The following is a 25810-nucleotide window of genomic DNA, read 5'->3' as shown; positions in this document are numbered from 1 at the left end:
GTGCCCACCGAGCATGTTAATCCTTAACTTACACAGTTTTTTGGTATAGAACATCTGTGGATTCCAAGAGTGAGCAGATGGCACTGAGCTGTGCCAGACTCAGCACCTCTTTCCTCCAAGCTGCATTCCTCTCTTAGTATTCACAAACCATGGCAGGAGGGACCCTGTGCTTCTGCAAAGCCAGGGGCCAGAACTGTGGGCAGTGATATCCTTGAAACAGAAAATTTCTTACCTAGTTCATCTCATCTCTGGTATTAATTTACACTAAACTTGTGCCATCTTTAATTTCCTGAAGTTACCTAGCTGTGGGAGCATATGGCCAATGAAAGAAAGACTCATTTCACTGGAGAAGTCACTTTTTCCCATAGATATTCTTTTAATTATATTCTCAAGACATGCCTGTGGGAAACTTCTAGGTCCATGTACTGAAGAATGATTGCTAGCAGGATACCTGTAAATGTGTTTATAATCATTTCATGCTACTGAATCTGTTTGCATAAGATAAAATCTCAATCCATTATTTTTTAAGAAGGTAAGAATCTTTGTCTTACTCTAAACAAAATAAAAGCCAAAACTTTGAGAAATATTATAATGTCCTATATGTGTGTTGTAGGGGGTCCTTAAAAAGACCATTTTAGTCTCCTTTTTAAAAAAGCTGTTACTTCCTTCTGTTAGGCAGAAAGACAGACTTGACCTGGTTGGAGAGAGAACAAAGCCAGGAGAGCCCATGAAAAGGGTTCAAGGAGTTAACAGATACAACCAGAGAGCTAGACAGGACTCACAGAGTTAATTAGTTAATTAGTTGAAGTTTCAAAGGCCAGGAGTGACTTGGAATGTCCAGATATTCCCCAGATGAAAAACAATTCCCCAAGGACATCTCTGCCCTAAGTAGGGCAGGGAAATGGGACAAGGGTCATGCCACTGTAAAATCTACTTAGCCTGAGACAAAGGCCCAGCTTATTCTTTAACTTAATCTGTATACTGTCATTCATCTTCTTCAAGTAACTTTGTAACCAGGACAGGAGATAGACCTCCAAGTATGCATAAACCTGTGTGGATAAAGAATGCCAAGATCCAGACCAACAGTCACCTAAATAAGCCTATTGGTAAAACAAAATTTCAAAGGAATTATGAATCATCTGTATATATCATGCCTTATGCTGACCCTTAAGGCTCTATAAAACCCTGACCCTAAACTCTTAAGCGTGCCTCCTCTCTGAGGGCCCACACTCATTCCCATTTCTTCAAGTGTGTCACTCTCTCTGTCCTATTCCAGATAAGTAGGGAGGGGCTACTGAGAGCTCTGATTTGGGTGACCCAGACAGGACAGTAGCTGTATGATTGTGCTTTTCAGCAGCCTGCCTGAAAACCTCCTTTCTTTGCTTAGGAAGCTCCCAGGACATAATCTCACTCCATCCAGTGCTCTGTGGCTCCCCAAAATCATGAAGTGGTAAGGGCTTAGTTCCCAAGCTGTGCAGATTCAAGCAGACACTGGATCCAGGTGACCCTGGCCTTAGGAGTTGGCAAGGGATTTGCCCTATGCTGAGCAGGAGTTCAACAAGTTTCCCTTTCCTCTCTCTGTTCTACCTGGCTCTCTGCTGCCTGCAAGGCAGCTGCCATTCCCTGCTATTCTCTCTTTAGTGAATTCGTCCCACTCTGACTTCCTGTGTCTCCAAACCTAATTTCTTCCCAACACTTCCTGACAGAAGTAAAATTAAACACTATACTAAATATTTACATGTTCTCACCAACACTGACCTTCAAACTAATATGTAAAATGAAAGTTTCACTTTCCTGTTAGTGAAGAAACATCATGGAAGTATCTTAGGAATTTTATTTGGAAAAAAAGAGTGAAATCCAAACGTAGAAGCTAAGAAATTATGGCTGTTCATTTCTGAGCCCAATTTAACACTCTAGCCTCTTTTCATCCCACTCACTTAATGTTCATTAAACATTCATTCAAAACCGGGATGAGGTGGAAAAACTCAAGATTGCCCCTGTGAGTCTTTTTTTCCTTTGTGCCTCTGAAATGCATACAGAATGCACTCTCACAACACTTCACTTCTGACACTTACTGTCATCAAATGTGTGGAGACCACATGAGAAATTCTTTAACTCTTTATGACACAGCTGGGGGTGTCCAACAATTTAACTCAATTCTGACACAACCTACCTGGGGATCGCATAAGATTCCCTAAGTTAAAGACTCAGTCCCACAAAATTACCCCTACTCCACATGCGTATTTCAGACTGCAGTTGCAAGCCCAGGTCACCTGAGCTGCTGACCAACCAACTGGCTATGATCAGAGGTTCCAACGACCCAATTATTGGGTTCAATTAATTTGCAAGAGTAACTCACAAACTCAGGCAAACAGTTTACTTACATTTTACTGGTTTATTATACAAGGATATGATAAAGGACATAGATGAATCCAGAGGAAGAGATACATCGGGCAAGGTATGTGGGAAGGGGTGCATGCCCTTGTGAGGGCACCACTCTCCTGGTACCTGTATGTATTCACCAACCCAGAAATTCCTTGAACCTAGTCCTTTTGGGTTTTTAGAAGCGTTTCATTACATAGTCAAATTTGATTAAATTATCAGCCATTGGCTATTGATTTAGCCTTCAGAACCTCTGCCCTCCCCAGAGACAGGACTGAAAGTTTCAACCCTCCAATCTGCTGGCAACCAGCCCATAAACTTAGGTGCATTCCAAATGCATTGAGAACAAATAAAAAGATGCCTTTAAGGCTCTCAACACTTATGAAATTTGCATAGATTTTAGGAGCTCTGTGTCAGAGACCAATAAATACATTTTCTCTTACTCACACAGGTACCATTTTAGATAATGAGAATGGAGTTGAGAATCAGACTGCTGAGAATCTTGCCTTAATGGAAACTACATCCAAAAAGTAAGAGAAAGAAATCACTGGCATATAAATATAATCCATACAAAATGATACGAAAGAAACAGCATGAAAAGGATAGAAAGAAATGAACAAGGCAACATATTGTGTATAGGGCCAGGGACACAGATGAACAAAAATGGTAGAGAAATAAACTATAAGACCTTCTGTTTATGATGTTATCTAACATTAAGAAACAAATTAATCTTTACTATTATTTATAATCTAGACTCACCCTAGTGTTAGAGTAAGTAGATAGCCAGACATGAGCATGGAGGAGAGACGGACTTCAGCTGGTGTTTACATTCAGCTAGATGCTTGCCTGCATTCTACAAATTCTGTGTAAGCTGTTGCCACAGGATGTGGAGGGTGACTATAGCTAACTCCCAAGACTGGCCAAAACCAGCTAGTTACAACATGGGGAAGATACTGACCCAAACTTTACCCCAAAACCCATTACCATAGTAAAAATCACACCTCCCCAAGTCATGACAGTCCCGATGTGGACCATGTATAGCCAAAATTCCCTCCCACCCTAAGGGAGGGTAGAACAAGCCCCAATTCTAGGAGGACACCACCTGTTGCCTTTGAAACCTAATCTCATTTAGTGAATATTTATCTCCCTTCATATGCAAAAGGATCCCTATTGTTCTTTTCACACACCCTGAGTTGGCCAGTGACCCAACCCTTGGGCAGGTACTCTTGTATTTTTATGAACTGTATTTTCCAAATAAGTTGTAAATGCTCAATAGCTTTTCTGCATCCATTCTTGAATTTTTCTCACAAGGAGTCCAAGGACCTGTCTCTGGTAACACTTGTGCTCTCCCTTGGTGTGGGTAAAATTGTAGTATTTCCAGAATATCTCGCCTGGCTTTAGTACATTTTTATATCAATAGGCATTCAGAGGTGGAAAGAAGTATGGCGTTGGTGCATTTGCATCATTCCTCAGGAGTGGAGAGAAGTTCATCTCCATATCAATGGGTAATTACCTGGGCAAGGAGGGCTTATCTGTACCTGAGAGGTGAGGGGGAGGGCCGGTTTTGCTTCTGCTGGAGCAGGAAAAAGAGAAGGGCCCGGACTGCAGTTTGTGAGCAATAAATCAATTTTAAGGTTTATTTCTCCCTTTGACTGATTTCAGTTTTTAGAGGTATTTTGCCCCAGGATCTCCTCTCTCCATACTTACACTTGGTCTAATAGTCAGATCCCCAACAGATCAGTTACACACTTCAACATCATTCCATCTGCTTCAACAATTGGCATTCACAGAGTATCCTGTCTGTTCCCTTGTTTGTTTGTTTGTTTCATTGTCTTGCTACATAGTGAAAATTGCATGTTGAAGGAAAACATCTGCATGTCTAATATAAAATAACAACTTCATTCATTTTTGGACACTTTTTACATTATTATGTAATGAGATGGGGTGGAATAAATAACATTTTACTTACCTCACAGTTCACATGTTATTTGTTGTCCAAGTACCCAAAATTATTGAAAGTAAAGAAGAGCTAAATACTTTTTTTTTCTTTCCAAAAGACAAGTGTATTCAATTTGAGTGCTTTCATATAACAAATTACTACTAGTATTAAGCTATTAAAACATATTTTAGGGGTATAAAGATTAATTTGTCCATTCAAAGTAAACATTATGTATACCATGAGGAAGATAGAAACAGCTTTAAAAAAACATGTATGCTTCAGAGAAAGTGTCTTGGAAATGGATATTTTAAGATGTTTTTAACAGGTTTTTGTTACTAAAAACTATGTTAAATGTGTCACAAAAACTCTGTTACCTGTACCATTCAAAATCTTGGGAACAGAATTTTCTAACTGTGATATAATGAGTCATAAGAAATACAAAGTCAGATGACCAAATATGTATTTTCCAGGTATATTTGGTCTTAATTGACAGTTCCTGAAAACACTTCAGAGCCTTAAAGGTGAAATGGGTTCCTTGTTGTATTAATGAGAGACTTTTGGACCCCTGCCCAAGGGAGAGACTGGAGGTTCAATCAGCTGATGGCCAGTGATTTAGTCAATCATGATTATGCAAGGAAGCCCTCACAAAATCCCATGAGAAAAGTATGTCTCTCTCTCTCTCTCTCTGATGTCCTGCTTCTCTGTTGGAGAGAGTGTCTATGCTTGGGGAACCAGAGAACTTTCACATGCCACCAAGCCAGGCCCCAAGCTTCACAAGGATGGAAGCTCCTTTATTTGGGACCTTGTCCTCTCTATTTCTTCATCTGGCAGTTAACTTGTATCTTTTACACTATTCTTTAAAAACTCATTAACAGAAGTGTTTTCCTGAGTTCTGAGAGCTGCTCCAGCAAATTAATTTAACCTAAGGGGGAAGTTGTTGGAACCTCCAATCTATAGCTGGTTGGTCAGAAGCACAGGGAGGAGCCTGGGGCTTGCAACTGGCACCTGGAGTGAGGGGTGGAGGACTATCTTGTAGGACCAAGCCCTTAACCTGGGGAATCTGGTGCTGTGTCCAGGCAGGGAGCATCAGAATTGAGTTGAGCTCTTGGATACACTGTTGGTGTTCAAGAATTGGTGTTGTGCATGGAAAGATCCCCTTCCACACACACATGCAATGGAATTGGGTGTAAGAATTCCGAAGGAGTTACATTGCTGTGTAAGTCAAAACATACTAACCATCTTACAAATCTTCTAAGAGCTCTTCTGTTTTGAATTTGTGTTAAGCCACGGGCATGTAACATCTTCTGGATAGTTTGCAACTGATTTCACAAAGGAAGTTGACATTTACTGCCCTAATTTCAGCAAAAAAGCTCAAAATTGGTGAATAAAATTGATAAATCTACAGAACATGATGAAGGAAACTCAGTCAAAACTGTATTTGCACAATGTGAATCTTTCTAAAAGATAGTTTTGAAGTTATGGCAGTCCCTAAAACTAACCTATGGTATGCAAAGTAGTTCTAAGTTCAAATTACTAAACCAAGATTTTAAAAAGTAATGAAGTCGTACTGCTGAAGTGACTGCCACTAAAATACTAACAGTCCTTTTGCTATGAGCAGCAATGTTGTCAATACTACTTTAATAAGTAAATTAAAATATTTAAAAATCCTGTTCATTTCAATGTCAATGTAATGGTAATTATATATAATTAGAAATAAACATATATATATACACATATATACTGTACCTTATATTGACTTTTTGTTTGTTTTAACTGAGAGGCATACGTGGTAAAAATTAGTGTGACTAGGTTGGCAATAGTGGAGGTGATGAAAACCTGTTGAGTTCTGATTAAACAGATACCAAATAGAGTGTAAAGTAAAAAGGAGCCAAAGGTGACTACTAGGGGTCTGACTTGATGAAGCATCATTTACTAAAATTTTTTAAATCAGGTGCATGGTTTTGAGTGTGCATGTGTGTACACGTGTACATGTTCACATTCATGTGCACACATTGGGGTGGGAAACATCAATAGTTTCCTTTTCACCATAATTTTGTCATGTTTATTAGATATAAAGTCACAATCTGTAGTAGGCAATTAAATATACAACTCTGGGCTGCATGAGAGGTTTAGGAATTGATTTGTAAATGTGGGACTTATCAGTATCTTAGTTAAATGCCATAAAACAGAGTAAGATTCCTAGGTATTTGAGTGATGACAGAGAAGGGGATCAACAGCTAGCACTGTGGAATCCCAATGTTTTGAGGTCAGTAAGGTTTGTGGGAACCAGCCAAGGAGAATGAGTGAAGAGACCAGTGATGTAGGGGAAAACCTTGGAGTATAAGTATTCAGGAAGCCAAATAAACTATTGCTTTAAGGAAGAAGAGATTTGGTTAAATTCTGATGAAAGTCTGCATGAGGAGGAGTGTTGTGTTAACTATAGGACTGGGCAAACTTGAGATCATTCGTAATCTTGACAGTTGATTTCAGTGGAGTGGTTCAAATGAAAGCCTGACTGAAGTGAAGTGAACTGGAAAAAGAGACAAGGATATAGAGCAGACAGAATAGACCACTTTTCATGAAATTTGCTATAAAGAGTACATCCAACTGTCTCTCCAATCTCCATCCACTGCTTTACACTTCCTACAGCCCACCACATACTATGTCACCTGTTTTTTGTACCTTTGCAAATGCTCCACATATTCTTTATGAAATACTTTTCCCTTCCCTTTGCTCATTATGCACCCCCCATCCTCCTACAGAGTGCTTTCCAGGCAACTCTCTACCCTGCATGATTCAGAAGAGGTGGGAGGTGTCCGCATCACTGATCTAATCCACATGTGAAACATGGTAACTTTTGTCTTAAAGCTCCTAGAGCTGATTATGTGGAGACATTCATTACAAGTCCCATTGTTTCTTCAAGATTTAATATTCCATTCTTCCTGGTCAACCTGCAATTTTCACAATTGCATGGACCATGTCCTTTATCTCTTCAGGGCCTGATACTAAGCAAATTCTCAATATGATCATGTATTCAATACCCACATCTTCCTACCACTCAAATCAACTAAGTTATCTAAAAACAGATTAATGAATGAAAAATAAATTAAAAATGAAAACACTCAGCCACATCAGAACTACAGGAAATAAGAGGAAGTGATGTATTCAAACTTAACTTTGTCACAATCATTAGTATTTTTGTCCCAAATCTATCAGAAAAGTGGAGGATTAACAAAGAGAGGGAGAGAGAGAGACAAGGGTTTGGAAAATAGGCAAAGCAATGCATATTTTGTGACGTGATTGCAGTTTTCTCGTGAACCTCAAAGCAATTAGAGACTTAAATGAGCTATGTCCTAGTTTTCTTATTTTGTTAAGTCTGCGCTAGATTCTGTCAACATGTGAGATGCTTTGAATGAATTTCTTAGGTGCTTTTGAAACTTGTACCAATATCACAGCCCAGTTTTCTTTCCTTGGACCCTTCTGTTTTAGCAACCCTGACAGCATACCAGTGACTAAAAATGTCAGGGTAACTACCTGCAGCAGTTGACAACCTCTGAGGAATGGGGGAAGGGGCTGGGCTGAGTGTTTAGATCTTTATTCTGTCCTTATGTCCATAGATCTGACCTTGTTCTTTGCCCTTTAGCATTTCCATTCCCTTATATTAACTTGAATTTAAAACCCTTGGAGGCTGAGAGGAATAGGAGAATACTTCATATGGGTAAAATGTTAGATGGACACATATTTCCAAAATGATCTCTGGTTTACACAAACATGCCAGGAAGAGATATATATTAAGTGCCTGCTACCTGTCATCTGCTCTGCCTAATTTCATCTCATCACATCAGAATTTTGAAGTGGATATTGTGACTATTTTCAAAAACACACTGGGGCTTAGAGAGAGAAAACCACTAAAAAAAGGTCATAGCGCTAAGGAACAAAAAACAGTGGATTCAAATGCAGGTCTGCCTGGATTGAAACCCATATTCTCTGCATTAAATCATGTTTTTGCCCCTGCCAGTAATGCTATTTAAAAAAAAAAAAAAAAAGTTCATTTCCAGAAGGTAGGGATATAGTAGTGGAAAGATTATGTCATTCCTTTACTTTGAGATCTTCCCCAGGAATTAAGAAAATCTTGAAAGCAGAGGATTTGAATTTGAATTCTAATTTGTACAGCAATTCCCACAAATCATTCATACATAGGCCTATTTATGAATAGCCACATTAAAGAAGGGTCAACTTCAATCACTTTGAATTTAAGCACCTTTTCAAACTAGATGTGTATGTGAGTATACACATGTATGTGTGTCTTTGTACTTAATACTGAACAGCAGTGAACAAAAATCTAAGCTAAATTTTCTACCGATAAATGGAGTATCTCTTATATTAAATAACTTGCATAGCAAATTCAATATAGACTCTCTCAAATGGAAACAAAGGCCAGAGAAAGAACATCACCTCTTCATTTTACTAAATGTGGGCAACATATATATATAAATTAAGCTAAATATGAATGTATTAAATAATAACACTTTTAAATGCCTGGAGGTCCGCAAAAGGAAGCATCAACAGAATGTATTGTTATGAGAATAACAGTGATAGAGGAATTTGTAGCATAATTAAATCATGTGCAAAGGCAGAGACAATACAGGGAAGTAATTACAGTTCTAAACTACTAAAGTCATTACCCTTATATCCAAATACACCTCAAAGAAGTTAGGCTGTCTCTGATAGACTCATAACAGGAAAACCAAAAGAAGGAACACCATAGAACAGATTGGACTACAATAGCTCTTCTCTTCAGAGCACCCTCCAAAACACTTGGCTAATTTTACATGTTTTCACAGCTTGCAAAGTGCTAAGATAGAAAATTTGTGTTATTAGTTCACTGGCTATTGAGAAAGACCTTTCTTCTCTTTTCTATTTTGATATCTCTAGTTTATACCATACAGTAGATGCTCAATAAATATCTGTTAAATATTTATTCAAATACATTCCAAGAATAGATCTTAATTGAGATAAAGCAATGCAAGTTGTTAAGAACAGTTCTTGAAAGGAACTGAATTATCTGCTAATGGGTTTAAAAACTATCACCAATTCTCTATTGCCTTCCAAGTAGTCTATGAAAGGACATCTTGTACATGGAGATATGCTTTAGGGAAAGAACACTGGTTATAAAATGCAAAATGGATTGTAGGATTGAGAGTGTGAGCTCCAGCAGACCACTTAGGAGTCTATTAAAATATTCCATGTGAGATGCATTACAGACCTGAATTAGGATAATGGTGGTAGACTGAGTGGACATTCTTGAATGGGTAGGGCTTGACCACTGATTAGAGGTAGTAATGCCCCAGACAGTGTCTATGTTTTTGATCTTGAGGCTGAGAGGCCATTAAAGAAAAATGGAGGAGGGAAGAAGGGAAAAATAGTTCTGGGGAGATAAGATTCTTTCCATTCTGGACACATAGTCTTAATGATTCCAAGGCACTGCATATGTACCTTGGTAATGCATGCTGCTATTTTCTTAAAATAAAAGTGATGTAATTTTGACTCATTTCCTTTTATTTTATCTGCAGTGAAGGCTGAGAATAATTGCCCAGCTTCCATTTCATCCTCTCAAAAAGTGTTTTCAAGTTAGCTTTAATATTCTCTTTGCCATTCTAAATTCTAGTTTAACTATCCATCAGGTTTCCATTATCTGGTTCAATCATCATGATCTTCATACAACCTCATTTAGCTTGAGATTTTGGAAAAAAAGTTCTATATGGGAAAGGTAGACAAAACCATAGGCTGCAATCTATGAGAGTGATAAAATTCTTCTCAAGATATGATGTTGTAAGATTTAGGGGTATGGGAATGATGCTCACAGGTTGCCATTGCCCCAGTTAATTCATAAGCCTGGGTGCTCAGCAGGGGCAGAAAGAAACTCGGGTCACTCTTCTTGAAAATCGTCAACTTCATTAATTTGCTGGGGGCAGGGGGTTAGTGCAAACTTGCTAAAGGATAGCTATCCTATTCAAATCATTTCTTCCTCAGGGAAACCATTATTGACTTCCCTGATAAGGCATAGCCAACTATTGAATTTCATATTTCTCTTCTTCATAGCACTTGCCACAATTGAGGGTTTACTTCCATGTGCATAATTGTTCAATTAAAGTCTGCTTTCCCCATGTTCAAGATAGTATATCTGGTTTTACTCAATATTATATTTATAATGACCAGTGTAAGCCCTGCAGATAAAAAAAAAGCCCAGTAAGTATGCAATGAATGAGTGGGAGAAAATAGAAAATTAATGTCAACATGGAAGTAATTTCTGAGTCCATAATACATGATTGCACAGCTCCTTAGTTCGAGGAAACTGATTTGATACCCTATCAGAAATTTTTGGAATATTCAGTTTTCAGAATCAAATTTATGAGTGAAAAGAATATGTATTACAGGAATTTCAGATATATATGTTATTTCAACAATAATATGATCTTAACACAAATACAAAATAAAACAAATGAAGATAAACTCATGTCTTTTTCAAACGGGGCTGCTGCATTCTTAGGGTAAATTCCTAGGAGTGGAATTCCTGGGTCAAATAGTATTTCTATTTTTAGTTTTTTGAGGAACCTCCGTAAGTGGTGGGGACTTGATGATGGGGGGAGTCTAGTAACCATAATGTTGCTCATGTAATTGTAGATTAATGATACTAAAAAAAAAAGAAGATAAACTCTTAGACAAGAACTCCTATCTGTATATTAGGTCTGTCAGCAAGTCTCACAGGAATATGGAATAAATTGTTGATCTACTTATATGCATGAGATAGTTTGTTACAAACATTTATTTTTAGAGAATGTTATTTTCTAACTGCACTATAATTTGCTGTTATTTGCATAATAGAATTGTTGGCTTCTTTGATTTTCTATCCAGACTGGGAATTATTAATATTTAGTCCTACTTAAGATGGATAGTTTGTCACTGATTCTGTTAAGTGTAAAGTATAAATCCCCATTATAAATTTGTTTTCACTATTCCCAGACTAGAGATAGATAGGCAGTATACCTCTGTCCTTCATAAAGTTTTGAGGCTGCAGATTAAATGTAAAAATCAGGGAAATGATCTCAGAAGTATGGGTTGAAAAAATGCCTATGCTCTTCAGGGCATCAGTATGGCCTTGTGAAATGTCCGAGACAGCCAACAAATATTTAACAGATGTGCAATGAGGGACCAAGGAGTAAAAGTTATTTTCAACTGCAATCATTTTTGTAAGACCAGTAGCATTAACTGCTTTACTCAACTTTCTTACTGGTAAATTTACAGGACTATTTTATCCTTAGTGAAAGGATAATTTCTAGTGAATTCAATTGAACTGAAACTAAGAAATTATTAAGTTCTTAAAATTTTGTAAGTATCGTGTTAAGTAGAAAACTTCTTAAACTTTAAAATGATAGAGTCGACTATACATAGCATCATATTTAAGTAGATAGACATGAAAATGTCATACTTTGCATTTTGTGCCCTTCACACCATTTTTTTTCTTTATGTATTTCAAAGTCAATAAACTAAGAAATAAACCAAAAAAAAAAAAAAAGTGGGGAAGGACTTTGAACCCCTGACACAATGTTAAATGACAAGTCTATTCAGAAGAACTTGTAAACTAAAGAATGTACATAATGTTGTGAATTTTTGCTTATTGATATGGTGAGTGGTGGATGTTGCATGCTGAGCTGCAGACTCTATAGAATTGCTTAGAAATGTAGAAAGAGGAAGGTTTCATGAAGTAAATAACGTTTGTGAGGCACTCTCTGAAGGTTGACAGCCATTCACCAAAAGTTAGTTCCCCTGAAGTTGGGGTGCTAACATACCGACTAGACCACAGAGAACAGTGGATGCCAGACCTTAAATCCTTAAGCTTCCCATTCCTGGGAGATTGGTTTTTTGACTTTAGGGACTCTCCTCACCTTCCCTTTTCTGGGTTCTCCGTTATAAAATTTGGTTGTTATAGTTCCAGGTATAATTCAAAACATCGCTCTGACAATTTGTATTACTGATAAAAACCTAGGATGCATTCTCTCTTCATTGTACTTTCATTTCTTTGAGAACAAAGTCTGTGTATTATTCGTCCTTACATCCCTCACCCTCAACATGATGTCTAGAACTTTGAAGGCACTCAATAATGATAGTTCAATGTCTGAAACTATATTATTAATAGTTCCCTTTGACTGAACATTTAAAGTATACAAAGGGCTATGATAGCACATTTCCCAGTACATGGTACCTCATTGTTTTATATTCTCAGCATGGTTTGATGCATTTTTCCCCCTTTCATATATGTAAAAAGTGAATGTTAGAAAAATTACATAGGGAACAGAACCTTGGACACAGAATAGATTAATGGTATGTTTTGGTGCTGCAATATTTTGGTTTAAGTTCCACAATTTTTTTCTTTTTTTCTACTTTGTTATAATTACACATAATGTACAATTTATTTAGTATCATTTTAAAAGATACTCTGTGAACAATTTAATATCAGCTAATCATAGTTTAAATCCATTTTGTCATTTTATGCTTGGATACCCTGGGGGCCAGTCCCTTAACTTAATTTGAGTATCAGCTCTTTTATCTATAAAGATGTACATAATTTCTATCTTACAGACTCTTGTGAACATTAAGTTCATTTACTTAAAATACCTAGCACAATGTTTAATACAGAGAAGTGCCCAATAAATGGCATTATACATATTTATTATTTCTGTTGGTCCTTTTTTTTTACATGTCTTATGCTAACATTAGAAAACAAATCAAAATGAGAACAATGACAGTAAACTTCATCATCATATTTTAAAGTGCATCTAAGAAGGAGGAAGCTAACATTCTATTTAAAAAGTTGGCATTTACTTTGGAGGTTTGAATCACTATCAGTAAATTACATCCAATACTTTTAAAGCAGACAGTTCAGTTTATGCACATAGTTTGACCTTTTTTTAAAAAAATTTAATTGGATATGTGTATGATATGCCTACCAAGCTTTCTTAACAAAAGCAAGGGAAAGGGCAATTCACACAGTGCTGGGCATGAAATGATTAAATAAATTCTTGTGAGCTGTAACAGTCCAGTGGGTGGGAAATGTTTAATGATATTCTCCTGAGAATGGTATGATTATACAGAAAATGGCACTGTATTGCACAGGAAATGACATGATGTTACACAGGAAGTGGTGCCATTGTCATATTTCTGCCCAAAGTGTGAAGCTTAAAAGTCAACCAGTCAATCAGGAAAGTATTTTTCATGACCCAAAGAGCAGAGTTAAAATGCCCCTCCCCAACACAGTAGAAAAGGGAAGAACAAAGAACACTCAGAACACAGTAGGGTAAAACTTCAAGAATTGTGCAAACAAGAACATAAATCTTTCCTTGCAAAATGTAATGACCACCAGCCATTTTAGAACTACACAGTTATGGAAGGCAAAGTCTCCCTAGGAAGAGGTGGGTTAAAAGATTAAAGATAACAGGAACTTGAAGCAACATTAGTGAGGCTGACCTTTCCTTTATATGAGTTCTGACAAGAATACAGAATCCTAATGTAAATGAGCAAGGGATACCAGTGACTTGGGGCAGAAGTAAATCAGCAAAAGTTGGAAACTGCAAGAAGAGGAACAAGGCAGGGCAGTTCATTCCTTAAAGACAAAATTAGTTGAAGTTTTTCACTAATTTTTTGACAATTAGAAAACATTATCAGATTCAACTTAAATAATTTGAAATGTGTAAATACAATTACATGTGTAAAATAACTGTAAAGTATAGAGCATACAAGTCTATATACATTGTTTCGTAGTTGTTAACAAGTTATTTAATATTAACATTCTGAGTTAAAGAACTCCTCTGGGAAATCACACAGATAAATAATCTCTTAAATATATTTAATCTTAAAAGTTATAGACAATGTACTCACAAGATGATGCTACACTGGGATTATTTAATATGATATACCTATGTCACATTAGTTATTTATTTAAAGGAGAAATTTTCTTTGGCAATGTAATGTAAGCATAATTAAAGTCTCTCTAGAAAATCTCTAAGACCTAAATATTCAAAATCATTTGCCAAAACCCTATGTTTATTTTCTAATTCTACTGAAGTAACAAGGTCTTCCTATTTTTTTTAATGGAAAAATTCTTCTATATGATAGTTTTCCTTCATACTACATTTAAAAATTTAGCTTCAAATAAGAAATGCTGCCATAAGCCTATGTCACTATTAGCTAAATAACCTAAATAACCTGAGGTTTTCCTTCAGTAGAAAATATTATGGTGAACCACAGAAACTAACAAACAAGAAAAGATTGGAGTAATGTTCCTGAGCAAGGTGTGAGCTTATTGTCAAGGGGTGAAGTTCATTTTCAGCTATTCATTTGTGTTATATGAAAGCATGGCTCTCTCCTGAGCTTCTTGGCACAAATCCACAGAGGAAATCAAAATTCAACTACATACTCTGTTAGTTGGAAACTCTTGCCAGTTGCTCTTCAACAGATGACAGAGCAAAAAAAAAGAGTCAATAAAACCAAATGGCTAGCCAATTCAGTGAACTAACTGGATTTTTATGCCACTATTAATGGTTCTCATCACTTCAATAATATTTATTGCTGGCTCATATGCCAGGACTTATCTTAGTCTCCACACATATTAAGGTCCTTATGTACAATGAGCTTCCAGGCTAATGGGAGAGAAAATAAAGCCAAAAGATAAAAATCAAAAACACACAATTGCAATGCATCTTAAAATGCATTATTACAAAGGAAAACAAAAGATGGACATGAAATTTATTTTCAGGGAAGATAGTTAAAGAAGATATTCTGGGGACTTTGACAAAGGATCAGGTTATATCTCTAGGATTATTTTAAAGACATAAGTGCTTATGTTGTTCTCTACATCCAGAAGAAAAATCAGGACTGAGAACTGAAGGAACTTCTATATATTGTATGACCTAAGATGATGGGGGGCTGTCATACAGGCAGGGAAAGCCATTAGGGGATTTTAAGCAATTTAAATTTTTTCTGAGACCAAGACTGACTATAAGATCATTTCAATGGCTATGACAAGGTTTCAAGTGAGTGATAACTGGCTTCAAATATGGTAGTGGTGGTAAGAATGGATAGAATTCAGATGACTTGAGTAGGGATGGATAAACTAGTCACTTTTTCCCTCTGTGTGAAAAGGTTGAGGCTGATGTTCTAATTTAGGGTGTGGACAAGAGGATGTGCAGTGATGTTACCCAATGCCATACTCAATAGAGACAACAGGAAATATCCATTCATTTCAGCGTGATTTAGTGACACCACGCCTCTGCCGTTCTTGCCAAGGCAGAGGAACACCATATAGTTGTGAAATCACAGTGATTTGCCGAGGCGTGGGGAATCCCGCTAGATGCACAGGAAACTGAGGCTCTGCTCAGAATCACTGAAGGCAGCAGCATCAGGATTTTGCTGGACTTTTGTAATTTAGCCCATCATTCTTTACCTTTCTAATAATTCTGTTGCCTGCCATCCTCCTGCTCCCTTATTTTGCTCTAGTTACACTATTTTACTATTCCTGAACAAACTTGCACACGTAGCAGCTGTTTCTGCCACTACTTTATCTCCCTTATCCTGTTTTATTTTTCCTTAATAGCATTCTTGCCACTTGATACTCTGTGTGTTTATTTTTCCATCTATTTTATGTCTCTCTCACCAACAGTGCCCTCATTTCCAAGCAATGTAAATGGAATGAGACCAGAGAATGTATTTTTTTCCTTCTAAATCTTTGTGTAAGGAAGGAACAGAAGAAGGAAAAGAAGGAGGGAGGGAGGAAGAAGGAAGAGAGAAACAGGAGTAAAAGCTTTTTATTTTTAGCACAGGGATTTTTGTATAATGTATTTAGTTTGGCATGAATTAGGAATCTTATTTTTACTGTCAATATTTTTGTCTCCAGCATGAAATAATTGAAAATAATCTTATGCATTAATAATCTTTATCATATGCCATTTATAGCTCTTATTAATATTATTTATACTCACCTCCCTTTACTGAAACTATACACTTCTGTTAATCAGGGATCATTTTTACATTATCTTTGCAATGAGAAAATCCAGATTATTGAATAATCATTTGTTTAACTGAATTAGTTGTGATATTCGTCCAAAAACACGAAGTAATTTTAGGTACAAAATTTTGATCTATGCTTATACTACAATAAACAAATTGACTATGGTGATATTTAGAGCCAAAAACTATCATTTATTAATACTTGTCAGTATATTAACTACCATATGCATGTTATCATATTCCTTTATCAAAATCTTCAAATTAGATAATACCCGCATTTCACAAGTAAAGAAATCAAGGTTTAGAGAAAAAAAAAATGCCAATTTAATGTTGCTCATTGGTAACAAAACTGAAATTTGAATCTAGGTCCATTTATTTTGAGTGCCTATATTTTTCTCAATGCACAAATATTTGGTCTTATTTTGGCTAGTCATTGTAGATGGAAAGCATTTATTTCCTGAATAATCCAATAAACATTTATCAAGTTCTTTTACATATGCCTGCCTGTTTGCATATCTATGTCTATTTATTTTGCCACTCTTTTAAGCTACCTTACTTCCTTTAGAGAGCAAAGGTTTATTCAATATACTGAGATAAAATGAATGTTAAAATAAATGAGATAAATGAAGTAGAAGAGGATTAAGTGTAACTAACAAAAATATAGTTAGAATAAGGTAATATGCTATCTAATAGGGTCTGATAAATTTGCTCAAGGCTAACCAAAAATTATTCTCTAAATCATGCCTAATAGTCACACCATCAAGGAAATACTAATCAGTTACAACATTTACAGTTGAGAATATAGGAAAAAAACAAATAAAAACAAAACAGAACAAAACCACAATTTGGGTATTAATATTCCCAGTGGTGAGAACTGACAATTCTCCTTTATGATTAGTATTGGACTTGACCATTAGTAGCCACTTAAGGAAGACTAAGTGCATGAATTACTGAAATCATAAACAGCACCTTCTAGTGCACATGAGAATTTCTTGGGGCTCTTTCCTATCAAGGCCCTTAAAGTAATTAATGCCATCATGCCAAAATTTGATACACTCAGTACAGTTATATGGTGATTGAAATTAGTGCTGGCCATCAACATGGTATTTTGCAGATAAATTTTAGGATACAAAGAAGAACATTTCTATCATGTGTCAGGCAGTGTGCAGTGTGTGAGGAAATAGGTCTGGAAGTTACTTTGTGTAGTTCACAATCAAAGGGAAGAAAAAGACATAATAAAAAAGTATAAGAAAGAGTGAAAGTTGCAATAATAAGGTGTATAATAAGATACAATGGTTACAAATGAAAATTACATAACTTTAAACAAACTGATTAAAAGAAACAGGAATTCTATGAATATCATATTCTTAAAATGAGCTGAGTTTTGCTTCTGTAATAAACATCCCCCACCCCAGTCTCCAGTTTAATTCCATAAAACTTTATTTCTCACCTGGGTTCCATGTCCAACAGGGTCTGACAGGGGGCACTGGTTCTTGTGTGGGGGGAGGAGGAGGGTAGTGGGTAAATTCTTTAAAGTGGTCCCATGATTCCTGCCTCCTGGTATTTGTGTCTTTGTGATCATCTCCACTTCAGTGAGTGAGAACTATGATTTTCACCTAATCAATAGAATGTGGAAAAGGGAATAGTATGTTACTTTCGCTTTTATCTATATTATGAAAAGACTCTACTATTGGATTTATTTCTAGAGATTCTCCTTTGTAGGTTGATTAAGTAAGTGTCCATGATGGGAAAGTTCAAGACAAAGAGCTGTGCATAGCCTCTATAGACTGTGAGTAGCCTCTAGGAGCTAAAGACGACCTCTGGTCAACAGCCATCAAGAAGCCTGGACTTTCAGTTCTACTGAAAAGGAAATGGATTCTGCCAACAATCTGAATGATCTTAGAGATGGATTCTTCCCCACTTAAGCCACCACCTAAGAATGCAGTGCAGCTGAAACTTTAATTGCAGACCACTAATATCCTGAGCAAGTTCAAACCCCTGACCTACAGAAACTGATTTTGAGAAAGTGTGTGTTGTTTTAAGCCAATAATTGTGTGGTATCTTGTTATCAGCATAGAAAATTTCATCTCACTATGTACTATCTCTATCCTGTAAAAAGAAGGGTGTAATAGTATTTCATGCCACTGAGAAGATACATCCCTTCAGAGGCAACACACATTGCTTTAGTTCACATTTCATTATCAGACTAAGTCATGTGGTCATGTATGATGTCAATAAAAAGGATGAGAAAGTACATTCCTGTCCTAAAAGGAAAATAACTACAATATATTTGTAAATAGCACCAAGGACAACCACACGCATTTTTATAGCATGTGATTTTCTGTTAAACAAAACATAAACTTATGGAAATAAAATATCTTAAATTAAAATAATGAAGAATTACTAGTGGCAAATCAGAGCTTTTCTGACAGTCAAACTTCTTCACTACATCTGTGATTAAAATTCCCCCCAGAATAACTGCAATCAGTAAACATTCCCCCATCAGGAAAGCAACATCAAAAACAAATATTTGTTAACCACAGTAAATACTTTTACAAATAAATATTTTACAGATAAATAGTAGGATAATACTGCTCATTAGAATTCATTATTATATTTTCCCACTATCTCAGCAAACACATCAAACATGTTTTTTAAAAGGAGTGCCAAACTTAGATCCTTGTTTTTTTCTTACCCATATATCCTAAGATGTCATATAATAAATCTCAGCAAATGAAAGAAAATGCCTCTTTTGGAAACTAAATCAATTTTTGGTCTTCTCACTACCATGCATTTGATCTTCTAGTTTAGTATTTAGTTTTTACCAGAATTACAGAAAATATTCCCAATCTAACAAGTAGATAGACCTTATGGTTAGTCATCTAGCTGAACAGCATTGATGTGCTGACCTTGATTTTGCACATGAAAAAAAAGGTCCATGTGATGTCATAATTATATTCTTCTATGTGTAAATATGATGGTTGAGAGAGTATCAGCTAATAAAGAAGGAAAAATTTAGTACTAAGTAGGAAGGTGATCAAAAACTGTTTCCTAAAGAATCTTAAAATAGTAAACAAAATAATAAATATTGTCATTTTATAACTAGTATTTTTGAGTGACTACTATTTTCATGAACTGCTAAAACTTTAAATAAAGTCATACGATTTTTAAATTAACTTTAATGAATCAACGTAACAATCTTATTAAGTAAAAGTAGCCAACACACCAATGAGGATATTAAGGCTTAGAAAGAGCCAGGAAGCTAGTCAAGGTCACACAGCTAATAAGTGGTGGAACTGGGTTTCCAGAAGGTGAGATTTTAAGAACTTGACCACCCTGCATCAAAAAGGATGAAGGAAAATTTGCAAGGGACAATGAAGAACATTCCAACATAAAGGTGGACAGAGGTAGCAAATGTAATGGTAGAAGTCATTCAAAATGGTTGGAAATTAGAAGGAAATTAAGGAAGTAGAAGAATGGCTATAGACAACTATGAGCCTATTAATGGTCTTATGATGGCATGGTATGTAATTCAGCCTTAACAGGAAATTGTGGATGGTGCTGAATTATGGAGGTTGTATAAGAGAAACATCTATTGCACCAGGGACTTAAAATTTAGAGGAAGGACTTCCTCTAAATTTTAAGTCCCTGGTGCAATAGATGTTTCTCTTATACATATATAAATAAAACAGAGGATTTACAAATGTCAATGGAACAAAATAGAGAGTCCAAATATAAACCTACACATATATGGTCAATTAAAATATGATATAAGAGCCATGAATATACAATGAAGAAAAGACAGTCTCCTCAACAACTTGTGTTTGCAAAACTGGACAATTACATATAGTCAAATAAACTCAAAATGGATCAAATACCTGAATTTAACTCATGAAGCCATAAAACTCTTAGAATCAAACAAGCAAAAACATGTTGAATATAAACATGAGCAACTTTTTCCTGGACACATCTATTTAAGTAAGGGAAAACAAAATAAAAAATGAACAAGTGGGACTACATCAAACTAAAAAGCTTCTGTACAGCAAAGAACACCATCATCAGAACAGAAAGGCTACCTACAGTATGGGAGAATATATTCATAAATGAATTATCTGATAAGGGGTTAACATCCAAAATATATAAAGAGCTCATGCACCTCAACACCCAAAATTCAAATAACCCGATTAAGAAATAGGAGGAGGACCTGAACAGACATTTATACAAAGAGGAAATCCAAATGGCCAACAGGCACATGGAAAAGATGCTCCACATCGATAATCAACAGGGCAGTGCAAATTAAAACCACAATGAGATATCACCTTATACCAGTTAGGACAGCCACTCTCCAAAAGACAAGAAATAACAAATGCTGGAGAGGATGTGGAGAAATGGGAACCCTCCTACACTGTTGGATGGAAATGTAAATAGGTATAACCATTGTGGAAAGCAATATGGAGGTTCCTCAAAAAACTAAAAATAGAAATATCTTTTGACCCAGTCATTGCACTCCTAGGAATTTTTTTTTTATTAAGGTATCATTGATATACACTCTTATGAAGGTTTCACAAGAAAAACAATGTGGTTATTACATTCACCCTTATTATTGAGCCCCCCTATGCCCCATTGCAGTTACTGTGCATTGGTGTAGTAAGATGCCAGAGTCCCTATTTGTCTTCTCTGAGCTATAATGTCTTTCCTGTGACCCCATACACACCATGTGCACCAATCATGATACCCCACAATCCACTTTTCCCTCGCTTCCCACCCACCCTCCCCAACCCTTCCCCTTTGGTAACCACTAGTCCCTTCTTGGAGTCAGTGGGTCTGCTGCTATTTGTTCCTTCAGTTTTGCTTTGAGTGAAACCATTTGGTACTTGTCTTTCTCCACCTGGCTTATTTCACTGAGCATAATACCCTCTAGCTCCATCCATGTTGTTGCAAATGATAGGATTTGTTTCTTTCTTATGGCTATTATTCCATTGTGTATATGTACCACATCTTCTTTATCCATTCATCTACTGATGGACACTTAGGTTGCTTCCATATCTGGGCTATTGTAAATAGTGCTCGATAAACATAGGGGTGCATATGTCTTTTTGAAACTGGGCTCCTGCATTCTTAGGGTAAATTCCTAGGAGTGGAATTCCTGGGTCAAATGGTATTTCTATTTTGAGTTTTTTGAGGAACCTCCATACTGCTTTCCACAATGGTTGAAATAATTTACATTCCCACCAGCGGTGTAGGAAGGTTTCCCTTTCTCCACATCCTCACCAGCATTTGTTGTTCCTTGTCTTTTGGACGTTGGCCATGTTAACTAGTGTGAACTGATATCTCATTATGTTTTTAATTTGCATTTCCCTAGTAATTTAGCGATGTGTAAGATATTTTCAGTACCTGTTGGCCATCTGAATTTCTTCTTTGGAGAAGTGTCTGTTCAGATCCTCTCCCCATTTTTTAATAGGGTTATCTGCTTTTTGTGTGTTGAGGTGTGTGAGCTCTTTATGTAATTTGGATGGTAACCCCTTGTCGGATATGTCATTTACAAATAGATTCTCCCATACCATTGGATGCCTTTTTGTTCTTCTCATGGTGTCCTATGCTGTGCAGAAGCTTTTTAGTTTGATATAGTCCCACTTGTTCATTTTTTCTTTTGTTTCCCTTGCCTGTGGAGATATGTTCATGAAGAAGTTGCTCATGTTTATATTCAAAAGAGTTTTGCCTATGTTTTCTTATAAGAGTTTTATGATTTCATAACTTACATACAGGTCTTTGATCCATTTTGAGTTTACGTTTTTGTATAGGGTTAGAAAATGATCCAGTTTCATTCTCTTACATGTAGGTGTTCAGTTTTGCCAACACCAGTGGTTGAAGAGGCTGTCATTTCCCCATTGTATATCCAGGACTCCTTTATTGTATATTAATTGACCATATATACTTGGGTATATATCTGGGCTCTCAAGTCTGTTACACTGGACTATGGGTCTGTTTTAGTGCCAGTACCAAATTGTCTTGATTACTGTGGCTTTATAGTAGAGCTTGAAGTTGGGAAGTGAAATCCCCCTGCTTTATTCTTCCTTTTCAGGATTGCTTTGGCTATTCATGGTCTTTTGTGGTTCCATATGAATTTTAGAACTATTTGTTCCAGTTCATTGAAGAATACTGTCAGTATTTTGATAGGGATTGCATTGAATCTGTAGATTGCTTTAGGCAGGATGGCCATTTCAACAATATTTATTAGTGTCCTCTTTAATTTCTCTTAAGAGTGTATTGCAGTTTTCAGAGTGTAGGTCTTTTGCTTCCTTGGTTAAGTTTATTCCTAGGTATTTTATTCTTTTTGATGCTATTGTGAATGGAATTGTCTTCCTGATTTCTCTTTCTGCTAGTTCATCAATTAGTGTATAGGAATGCAACAGATTTTTGTGCATTAATTTTGTATCCTGCAACTTTGCTGAATTCAGATATTAGTTCCAGTAGTTTTGGAATGGATTCTTTAGGGTTTTTTATGACAATATCATGTCATCTGCAAACAGTGACAGTTTGACTTCTTCCTTACCAATCTGGATGACTTTTATTTCTTTGTGTTCTCTGATTGCCGTGGCTAGGATATCCAGTGTTATGTTGAATAAAACCAGGGAAAGTGGGCATCCCTGTCTTGTTCCCAATCTGACAGGAAAAGCTTTCAGCTTCTCACTGTTATGTATGATGTTGGCTGTGGGTTTGTCATATATGGCCTTTATTATGTTGAGGTACTTGCCCTTTATCCCCATTTTGTTGAGAGTTTTTATCATGAATGGATGTTGAATTTTGTCAGATGCTTTTTCAGCATCTATGGAGATGATCATGTGGTTTTTGTCCTTTTTGTTGATGTGGTGGATGATGCTGATGGATTTTTGAATGTTGTACCACCCTTGCATCCCTGGGATGAATCCCACTTGGTCATGGTGTATGATCCTCTTGATGTATTTTTGAATTCGGTTTGCTAATATTTTGTTGAGTATTTTTGAATGTATGTTCATCAGGGATATTGGTCTATAGTTTAATTTTTTTGTCATGCCTTTGCCTGTTTTTGGTATTAGAATGATGCTGGCTTCAAAGAATGAGTTTAAAAGTATTCCCTCCTCTTCTTTTTTTTTTTTGGAAAACTTTAAGGAGAATGGGTATTATTTCTTTTTTAAATGTCTGATGAAATTCAGTGGTGAATCCATCTATTCTTTGGGTTTTGTTCTTGGGTAGTTTTTTGATTACTGGTTCAATTTCATTGCTGGTAATTCCTCTGTTTAGATTTTCCGTTTCTTCTGGGTCAGTCTTGGAAGGTTGTACTTTTCTAGAAAGTTGTCCATTTCTTCTAGGCTACCTAGTTTGTTAGTATGTAGTTTTTCATAGTATTCTCTTATACTTCTTTGTATTTCTGTGGTGTCCTTAGTGATTTTTCCTTTCTTATTTCTGATTCTGTTAATGCATGTAGATTCTCTCTTTTTTATTTGATAAGTCTGGTTAGGGGTTTATCTATTTTGTTTATTTTCTCAGAGTCAGCTCTTAGTTTCATTAATTTTTTTCTATTGTGTTATGCTTCTCAATTTTACTTATTTCTTCTCTGATCTTTATTATGTCCCTCCTTCTACTGACATTAGGCTTCATTTGTTTTTCTTTTCCTGGTTTCAATAATTGTGAATTTAGACTATTCATTTGGGATTGTTCTTCCTTCTTTAAATAGGCCTGGATTGCAATTGCAATATGCTTTCCTCTTAGAACTGCTTTCACTGCATCCCACAGAAGTTGAGGCATTGTGCTGTTGTTGTAATTTGTCTCCATATATTGCTTGATCTCTGTTTTAATTTGGTCATTGGTCCATTGATTATTTAGGAGCATGTCATTAAGCCTCCATGTGTTTGTGAGCCTTTTTGTTTTCTTTGTACAATGTATTTCTAGTTTTATACTTTTGTGATATGAGAAGTTAGTTGGTACAGTTTCAATCTTTTTAAATTTACTGAGGCTCTTTTTGTCACCTAGAATGTGGTCTATTCTTGAAAATGTTCCATGTGCAGTTGAGAAGAATGTGTATCCTGCTGCTTTTGGGTGGAATGTTCTACAGATGTCTGTTAGGTCCATCTGTTCTAATGTGTTATTCAGTGCCTCTGTGTCCTTACTTTTTTTCTGTCTGGTTGATCTGTCCTTTGAAGTGAGTGATGTGTTGAAGTCTCGTAAAATGAATGCATTGCATTCTCCTTCCTCCTTTAATTCTGTTAGTATTTGTTTCACATATGTAGGTGCTCCTATGTTGAGTGCATAGATATTTATAATGGTTAGATCCTCTTGTTGGACTGAGCCCTTTATCATTATGTAATGTCCTTCTTTGTCTCTTGTTACTTTCTTTGTTATGAAGCCTACTTTGTCTAATAGAAGTACTGCAACACCTGCTTTTTTCTCCATATTGTTTGCATGAAATATTGTTTTCCATCCCTTCACGTTTAGTCTGTGTATGACTTTGGTTTTGAGGTGAGTCTCTTGTAGGCAGCATATAGATAGGTATTCCTTTTTTATCCATTCTGTGACTCTGTGTCTCTTGATTAGTGCATTCAGTCCATTTACATTAAGGGTGAATATCGATAGATATGTACTTGTTGCCATTGCAGACTTTGGATTCGTGGTTACCAAAGGTTCAAGGGCCATTTCTTTACTGTCTAGCTGTCTAACTTAACTGGCTGAAAATGCTATTATAAATGGAGGCTGATGATACTTTATTTCTCTCTCTTCTTTTTCTTCCTCCTCTACTTTTTATATGTTAGGTGTTTTATTCTGTACTCTTTGTGTTTCCCTTGACTGACTTCATGGATAGCTGATTTTATTTTGCATTTAGTTAATACTTAGTTGGTCTACTTCCTTTGCTGAAGCTTTATTTTCTCTGTTGACAGATATTTAGCCTTAGGCTTACTTTCATCAAGAGCAGTCCCTTTAAAATACAATGTAGAGATGGTTTGTGGGAAGCAAATTCCTTTAAATTTTGCTTATCTGGCAATTGTTTAATCTCTCCTTCAAACTTAAATGATAATCTTGCTGGATAGAGTATTCTTGGTTCAAAACCCTTCTGTTTCATTGCATTGAATATATCTTGTCATTCCCTTCTGGCCTGTAATGTTTCTGTTGAGAAGTCTGATGACAGCCTGATGGGTTTTCCTTTATATGTGATCTTTATTCTCTCTCTGGCTGCTTCTAATACTCTGTCCTTGTCTTTGATCTTTGCCATTTTAATTGTTATATGTCTTGGTATTGTCTGCCTTGGGTCCCTTGTGTTGGGAGATCTGTGGACTTCCAAGGTCTGAAAGAATATTTCATTCCCCAGACTGGAGACCTTTTTATCAATTATTTCTTCAAAGACAATTTCTATCCCTTTTTCTCTCTCTTTTTCTTCTGGTATCACTATAATGC

This window comes from Manis pentadactyla, chromosome 15 (assembly GCF_030020395.1).
Source record: "Manis pentadactyla isolate mManPen7 chromosome 15, mManPen7.hap1, whole genome shotgun sequence".
Taxonomy (NCBI): Eukaryota; Metazoa; Chordata; class Mammalia; order Pholidota; family Manidae; genus Manis; species Manis pentadactyla.
This window is presented reverse-complemented; position numbering follows the sequence as displayed.